The following is a 9,959-nucleotide window of genomic DNA, read 5'->3' on the forward strand; positions in this document are numbered from 1 at the left end:
GTTGTAAGTCAAGGACTACCTGTACTTTATTCATTTCTACAACTCCATTCATAGCTAAGATTGCTAATTTTACAGGTGGGATATATTTTAGGGATTGAAGCAAACTAGGGATTATGTCTTTTGGTAAACTGACTTTATGCAATTGTACTACAATGATTAATCTCAGGTTTGACAGTCTCAGTAGCTCAATGCTTTTGCAATAATCCTAAAGGTTATGGAGGGGGGGGACAGATTTAAGGTCAGTTCATAAACCTGGAATAAACAATTACAAGTGGATTCTATTTTAATATTCAGAGAGATTTTAATCAAAATCTGAAAGACTTGTTTGCTAACATCAAAGGTGAAAAATAAATCTTCAAGAGAGTTTTCAAAGCAAAACCTAATAGAATCCACTTTGCATTCAAGTTAGAATTTTTCCTTTCTCGAATAAAACGTGCCTATAGCGACCACCAGTGGCATTTTGAGGCATTGCAGTCCTTGTTGCAGAGCAGGTTGCTTGACCTTTTGGCAACTCACAATGGAATAAAATTAAACATGTGAAAGATTGCATTGGGAGAGCACTGTGGGTGCAAGTCATGCATTTGATCGAAGGTGGTTCCCTCACATATGCAGGGGATGGACTTAAATTAGCAAATATTGAATATCCGGCAATCAGCAATATTTATGGTAGGGTGAGCAGATGAAATCATCCCTACATTTACAGTTTTACTCATCTCATGTACATGTGCTGCAGACTCCCTTTAGAAAATAAAAAGAGAAAATCTGATCTATGGAATCAATATGTGTGTGTGTGTGTGTGTGTGTATGCACACACACACACACACACACACAAACACATATATATATATATATATGCACACATACACATACACACACACACACACACACACATATATATATATAAGGTAAAGGTTCCCCCGCAGATGCATGCTAGTCGTTTCCAACTCTAGGGGCCGGTGCTCATCTCCGTTTTAAAGCCGAAGAGCCAGCGCTTGTCCGAGGACGTCTCCGGCATGACTAGACGCCAGAGGCACATGGAACACTGTTACCTTCCCACTGTAGTGGTCCCTATTTTTCTACTTGCATTTTTACGTGCTTTCGAACTGCTAGGTTGGCAGAAACTGGGACGAGTAACAGGCGCTCACTCTGTTACGCGACACTCAGGATTCGACCCGCCAAACTGCCGACCTTTTGATCGACAAGCTCAGCGTCCTAACCCACTGAGCCACCGCGTATATATATATATATATATATATATATATATATATATATATATATAAGGTAAAGGTTCCCCCGCACATGTGTGCTAGTCGTTTCCGACTCTAGGGGCCGGTGCTCATCTCCGTTTCATAGCCGAAGAGCCAGCACTTGTCCGAGGACATCTCCGTGGTCATGTGGCCGGCATGACTAGACGCCAAAGGCGCACGGAACGCTGTTACCTTCCCACCGTAGTGGTCCCTATTTTTCTACTTGCATTTTTACGTGCTTTCGAACTGCTAGGTGGGCAGAAGATATATATATATATATATATATATATATATATATATATATATATATATATATATATATATATATATATATATATATATATATATATATATATATATATATATATATAATGTTTTCTGAGGTTTGCGCGGGTGTTTGTATGTGGATCTTTCCGTCGAAACGTTGCTCCTACACCTTCAACTCTACACAGGAAAAAACCCGAATGACCAACTGTGACTGTCCCCAACTGTAATTCTTCTGCCTCCTTCACAGTTTTTAACCTGGGCACTGGAGGAGTTAAAAAAAACAATCCATATTTCATTGTCTTCCATTTATACATCTTTTACAAACATAGAGAAATTTTTTTCAATGTTTTTCTCCTGCCATATCAAAAAGAAAACCACATTATGTTACAGCAAGATGAAACAGCTACATGATCCCTTCATGACAGCTCCAGGATCTCTTTTGTTATCTAAGAAACTTGGTTCCAGAATCACGTTCCTTGTGTGTTTGAAATACTGAATCCATCCTCCCACAGATTAGAATCTCAGAAAAACTGCATTCTTGCTTTCTGCTCTTTTTATCTTCCTTGGCTTTGGGGAGTTGAAATATATCAAAAATCTTTTTCAAGAGAAAAGGCAAAGTTGCCAAACCGGATAAGCAGAGTAGATACTTCACCCAATAGAATTCCTTTGCTTATATGAGTAGGAAGAACCATCAGTCAGCACTCATATGCTTCTCTTAGCCTTATCCAATCTGGGCACAAATCGCTATGTATTTAGCTCCTAGAATTCCCCAACAATATGGCCACTGCTGAAAATTGTCCATCCATCTTGAATGTGCCAAGGCCGATTTATATATACAAAGGTAATTCTCACTTAGCAGTCTCAACTGGGACCAATGACACAGTCACTGAGCAGAGAAATCACATTATTACAAATGGGCTTACAATTTTACTTACTCTGGTTGCTAAGTTCAGTGCCAAGGTTGGTAAGTGAAAAATCGCTTGACAAATGCTTTACCATTTCACTTCTGCCTCTCATACTTACAGTATTAATCCTGGCTATCTCAAGCAGAAATATGTGCCAGTTGTGAATTACATGAATGACAGTCATGATTGCAATATATATTTTTTTCAAGACTGTGGAATAATTAAGATTGATATCAGTATCAGTCTCCGAAGCATCATGAATACACAGGAAATAGAAATTCGTTCGTTGCTGATTTGCTTTATTGTGGAGGCAATATAATTAGACCAATATTTAGACTAGTCATTCTGGATAGTCATTGCAACAGTGATAAAAGTAAGGACTGGTCTCAGTTATTTTTTTTTAGCACCGTCATAACTTTGAATGGTCGCTGTACAAGGCAGTCAGTGAAGACTATCTGCATCTATCTATCTCTGTAAATCAGATTGATCATCCCAGTTGCATGCAGAAGACTTTTGATGCATGTTGTTTCAACAGGAGTTGATATAACATAGCCAGGGAAAGCAGATGCTTTTGTTAGTCCTTGAGCTAATGACCATGACTGATACCCAAAATTGTGATTAAAAATCATGTCAATCATTAAGGTCATCATGTGATCAACCTGTTTTTAAATTTTTTGGTCACAGTCATTAAGTGAATGTAGCGGTAAAGCAAATGTCATGGTCATTAAGCAAACCCATTGTTTGCTTAATGAAGGTATTTTTTTGCAGGGAACTGGACATGCATGCCAGTTTCCAGCAAAAAACATTGTAAATTGTGGTCACATGATCTCTGAACGCTACAAAGTGCCACAACTATGGGCTGGTTGCTAAACACCCAAAATGCAATTGTGTGACCATGGGAGAGGGGGTCTGAATGTCAGAAATTCAAATCTGGGTCTTAAGTACCTTTTTTCCCCCCAGTATAACTTAGAACGGACTACCGAGCGACCTGTCATTAAGTGAGAGCTACTTTTATCATCAAAGCTTGGTGATAAATGGCAAAACAATCTTTAACTGCTTGGAGTGAGGAGATGCATAATTTGTCTTCTGTTCAGGGCTATATGTTCAAATATTCTAAACAATTATGTGAGAATGAAGGCATGTTCAGAATTATGGGCTGAATTGTCACTGTGTTGACCACATTTCATTTTCCTGGCTTTGCAAACAAAATGATGGGAATCCAGGGGTGATTGGTATAAGAGGCTTTGTTATTATTTCAGATATCTGTTTTTTTTTAAAAAACGGGGTAAATACAATGGAAAGCAATGCTTTTCAACTTAGGTAGCCATAGAGGTCCCCTGATTTATGCCATTATAAAGACTACAGTGAATGGCACACTGTCAATGTACAAAACTAGCATTGAGAAATAATTGGAACAAACATTCAGTTCACAAGGCTATATGTACAAAGAATAGAAAGGGAGGAAGTCTTTGATATTTGAATTGTTTATTTAAATGTGGATCACAAACTATACAAGGTATTTACAATGCATGAGAAATGGAAAACTGCACAAAATACATTTGAGGTATAAGCAAAAAGCACAGTATGTCATATTTTAATAAATAGAATTCAAAATCTGTAAACTAAGTGAACAGCTAAATGCATTTTTTGTTTTACTAAAACTGTACAAAATCTCTCTCTTGTTCTGTCTTATTTTGAATCACATGAGGTAGAGGACAGTTTTGTGTATCAGAAGATGAACTCAAACTGTACATCATTGGCAAAACACGGAAAACTCTTGGTTTGCACCAAACATTTTGTCTTAGACCTGTTTGACCAAACTACTTCTGGTCTTGACTCCTTGTACAACTTCTTACAGTAATTGTTATAAACTCTTCTAAATGTTTTCATTGTGATCCAGAAGGTCGTTAGTTTAAGAGTTTTCATGTGACCATTTGAACATGATAGATAGATAGATAGATAGATAGATAGATAGATAGATAGATAGATAGATAGATAGATAGATAGATAGATAGATAGAACAACATGCCGTACAACTATATATAGTAGGGAGAAATTCTGTTCAAGATACATGTCAGAGATCCCACTGAGTATTCAAAATATATATTTTTCAACACTGTGGAACAATTGAGATTAATAAACATTTTCAAAAGCATCATGAATACAAAGAAAATAGAAGTTTGTTAGTTCTTTGTTGATTTGCTTTATTGTGAAGGTAATCTAATTGCATCAAGAACATTTAAACCAGTAATTCTGTGTATTCATTAAAACAGATGCATTTACAACTGTGCTTCCCTTTTCTTAATCAGAGGTATTTGAAAAAAATTACAGGATTGCTGTCCTTAAAAAGAGACATTTGGGGGTGGCAGGGAGAGTCTTGGTGCTTGTGCGATCTGTAAATGATAGGACTTTTGCTTTTACAACAGAGAACATTTGCAATAGTATTAATCAAAGTAATTCCTGTTCTGAAATTATGGACTGTCTTACATTATGATAAGTATTGAAGAACCAATAGAAAGTTATAATTAAAATATCAAGTTGTTGCTTGCAGAACTGAATTATTTTACAGTGGCAATATACACTGAAGCATTTCTAGTCTAAGATTACAAATGGTGTGTTGTGGTATTACGCAATCAGATCTTTAATACAGTACATATTGTTCCATATTCTGTGCAAAAGAAGAAGAAATAAGCATTTACACTTTCCTAAGAATTTTTGACTTGGAGATTGTTTTGAGGTCAGCCAGATAATCCTATAACTGCAAATTAGCCCCACCCCATCGCACTGAAAATTCTGCATTTTGAAACTGAAGCTAAATATAGAAGTGTAATCATTGTAGGGTTCTAGGATGCAAAGCTAAGCCAACACTAAGATAACAAATTGCTTGGCTGGATTCCTTCCCTAGTATATTTTATTCCAAGGGTGCCATTAAAATACACTATGTACAAATTATCATACAACTATCAATATATTAAATACATAATTAACATTAATCCAAAAATGTAAAGCTATCACACTTACCTGAAATATTTAAACTACGTAATATAAATCCAAAATGTAAGCCAAATCTGCTGAAATACCTTAACAGCCAATCTTTTCAAGTCTGAAGTCTTTAGTGCTGCCAATCTGGTTAAGAGAGCAGTTGCAAATTTCTAGCAGAAACTAACCCTGTCATGCCTAGTTATTTGACAGTGCAGACCTAGCTTATCTAATCACTGTCATTTTGGGTTTCGGTATTTAACCCTTTATAAACAGAAACGTTTAGAAAATTCCTCCAGAGAAGAAATGAAGAACTAAAAGCAACACAGCAGAACAAAAAACCAATAAGTAGACCAACTCATAATTCCTCCCTGGGCAAGGAGAAAATTTCAGATTGCCCACCAGAGCTCCATACAGCTGTGGGAGACAAGGGAATAGCCATCTTGCTAAATTGGAGCCTTTGAAAGGACACAGCATTCCCATGTTTCTTTTGTAATCACTTTCAGAAATTGGTTAACTGTGTTTCAGCTAATAGGAACCTTTGGATCAATAGTACCATCAATTATTAGTGAAAGGAGTTTTAAAGGCAAGTGTAAGAACTTAAAAAAAATAGGAAAAGGGTGATTAAAACCTTGGATTTTAAAAAGTTAAAAACAACCTAAGAATCCAGAAAAAAATTGAAACAATATTTTGGAATTAATTGTAGAGAATCTTTCCAATGGGAAAATGTTTTGCGTTAAATTCTCTAAAAAACATAAGATGGGATTTGAAAGTTAGGTATTAGAGGAATTTAGAAGAAATTAAAGATTACAATTAAAGGAGAAGAGCACTTAAATTTGACTTACTAATACCAAACAGAGCAAAACAGTTTTAACATTCAACATGTTGAAGAATATTTTTGATCAAGGGTCCCAGAAATAAATTTTAAGAATGTCTGTGTCTATATATGCACTTTGTTGAAAAGAAGTTATGAAACAGGAACAATTTTTATTGGACAAGATTGAGACTGATCTGAAAATGGATTTAAAAATATCAAGCTACAAGAATGATAAAAGAAAGGAAAAAAGGTTACACCAGATATACCAAGGAAATTGGTTGATGTCTTAATAATTGAAAGGGATCTACAAATAACAAACCAAGTGTTACTTGGATAATCTTCCTATATTGGATTTACAAAAGTGTCTTGTTAAGGCTTTGAAAAATTTGTGAGGAGACAAAGAAAAAAAAACCTAAATTTTAGGACATTTGAAGAGACTAAAGACCAAGACTGTCAAAAGTAAAAGAAATGGATATAAAGTTGGTTTATTTATCACGGTTAAATAGACAAACTGTCTATCTCTAGAAACCCTTAATAGACTTTTCCTGATCAGGACTGAAATGATGACTTTAAGGATTTGTCATAAATAAAAGATGGATATGGGAAAAAGAGATCATTTGCTGTATTTTAAGAGGTATAAGTTATTAAAATTGCTTATACTTGTAATGAAGAGGGAAGACTAATACACACACACACACACGATTTTCTATATTCTTCCTTTTCTCTGTACCTATTTTTATTTTTTAGTTTATCATTTTAGTTTTAGTTTATCACTGTAATTGTTATTTTTAATAACACTACTACTAAAAAGATTTTTTTATAAAATTAACTAGCTTCTTTGGAGATCTTAAAGATATACAAATTCTAGCTTTCAGGTTTTGTGAATACTTTAGCCTAGACATGAATTTGACTCATCATTAAAGCATATGCTGTAATTTGTGTCTTTAAGATACCACAAAACCTTTCATTATTTTTGGTTTAATTGACACACCCTTCGGAAATAATGAAATTTCTATGAAGGTTAGACTGGAAGTTGAAAAAGTATCCTTAATAATAGAAATGGCAAGCCACTTGTGAATCACACTGAAGTCAGTTCCCAGAAATCTAGACTTCAAACTTGCATCACCATTCTTAATACTCATATATTTTTATATTGTGATACTTATGTGCCTATTTTATATTCTGAAATGTTATTTATGGCTGAGACTGTGTCTTAAGGAATTTGGACATATTTCTGATTTCTTTAAGGATCGAGGTACATTATATTATTGTACAAAACTTAATTTCATATCAGTACCACCACTGCTGCACGTTACTGAGCTAAAATTCTTCCTGGTAAAACTTCTCTTTAAAAAAAAAAGCAAGAATGTTGATTTTTTTTCTTTTTAAAGACCTTTTGGCAGCCTTGCTGTTAGTCCTTAATTAAGATTTAAAGCAGCCTTTGAGAAAAGCATGAAAGGAATAAAACAGAAATAAGCATCAATGTATATGTGACTTAATAATTAATGTTATAAGCACATTAAAATAAATTCAAACAGACAGGATTATTTGTTCCCTTAAAATGAGCAGCCTTATATCAAATCAAACTGTATAAATAATGGAATCAATTATTCATCAAGCACATTGTGCCAAGAGATCAACATAAGAAATTACTTGCTCTATGACATATGTAAAAAGGTAAAGGTAAAGGTTCCCCCGCACATGCGTGCTAGTCGTTTCCGACTCTAGGGGCCAGTGCTCATCTCCGTTTCAAAGCCGAAGAGCCAGCGCTTGTCCGAGGACATCTCCGTGGTCATGTGGCCGGCATGACTGGACGCCAAAGGCGCACGGAACGCTGTTACCTTCCCACCATAGTGGTCCCTATTTTTCTACTTGCATTTTTACGTGCTTTCAAACTGCTAGGTTGGCAGAAGCTGGGACGAGTAACAGGCGCTCACTCTGTTACGCGGCACTCGGGATTCGACCCGCCAAACTGCCGACCTTCTGATCGACAGGCTCAGCGTCCTAACCCACTGAGCCACCGCGTCCCTTATGACATATGTAGTTTATTATAAAACTAACTTTTACTATGGACATTTATGGCACAATTTTATGTACAGGCTTTTTAACTTCTGCAGAAAAAACTTATGCAAAGAAGCTGAAATTACTGTGCACAGAAATTATACTTATGATTTTAATTATGAATGTGGAGATTTGGTCTTATGTATTTTTAAACATAATAATCTAAAATCTATTCACTTTCTTTCACCACTACCCCTTCCTATAACCGTAAAACTATTTTTCTAAAATAAAGTTAGAATTGCCCTCACTAGCTCAGCTCCAGTATTTGTTGGGACTACAAAAACATTTAATATACTTACTTTTGCAGCTTCATTGTTGCACTGTGCATACACAGAGACAACACTGTAGCTATTGCTGAGATCCTAAAATACATTCTAAAAATATATTTCTCTATATGCAAGAGTGAACCTTCTCTTGCATCCACATTCAAAAAGGTATCCCTGTTCAAAAGTAAAAACATGATCTACTCTATTAAATGAACTAGTTGTTTGCAATAGTGGCGAACAATGAACTAGTTGTGTTTGCATTATTCTGATATTGAGTATGAGGAAGATACTGCTTGAATGTTAACTACTTATACATTTTCTTTCATGCTCTGGTCAAACATATTTGTCTTCACGAACCTTCAACCATCTAGATAATTATTAACTACCAACCACTGAAATCAGTACTATTACTGGTGAACAATAAAATGTACCATTTCATGTATTTATACATGAGTATATATTTTAAGATGAAACAACATGCATAAGTAGTGACTTATGATACTCAAACTGGCCTTCAATTTATGATAGAATACTGTAATAATCATCCTATCAGTTTTGTCAACATATGACAAAATACTGCAATAATCGCCTTAGCAGGCTACTATATCAAGATTTCCAATATCCAATGACTACAGCTCGACACTTTACGCATCTGATTTTGGAATGAATTGTAGTCACTAGATATTACACACCTAGGAAGTCTGATTATGACTATGCTTGTTGATCTATTACCATTGTAGGCAACATTTCTTTTAAGGTGTACAGCCAATTATGTAAACTGATGAAGTGACCTTTTTGAGTGCTCTTACCCTTATATAACTGGTCAGTTCCATAGCCACATGCTTACGGTGATCATCTTGGATTACTTGCAGACCATCAGGATTGCCATGTTGTTGGTATTTAGTGGGGAGCTTACAGCATCAAAATATAACGAAACAGCAAAACAGTACTTTCCACATGGTCAGTTCCCTTCCTGCCTCCCACCATTTCAAAGGACAGCATAACTAACTGAGAAAAGTTTTATAGGGATTTTACTGAAATATCATAACGGATTAGTTCTGTTACCTTTCTGAATAAGCTATACCACCTTATTTTTGGAAGACTGAATGACTCGGGAAATGTTGAATTCACCTGTTTCAAAGAGTCCACACTAATCCAATGTAAGGAATGCAAGTTTACATGCACTTTTGATGTACTCTTTGAACTTCAGTTGTGGTTAGGCACATTCTTTTGAGGTTAAAGTCCACCCAACAGCAAATGATTAAATTACGTGCTTTACAGGAGTTGCCTCTGAGGAACATTTCAGCCAGCTTCAACTGAAATAGCTGAATTGTCTTACACACACAAAATCTATTGTAATTTTCCTAACACACTGCCATGGGTTTTAGTGTTTAAGATTGCACAACATGCTAAGCCG

This window comes from Vipera berus (genome assembly GCF_964194415.1).
Source record: "Vipera berus genome assembly, chromosome: 5".
In the NCBI taxonomy this organism is placed as follows: domain Eukaryota; kingdom Metazoa; phylum Chordata; class Lepidosauria; order Squamata; family Viperidae; genus Vipera; species Vipera berus.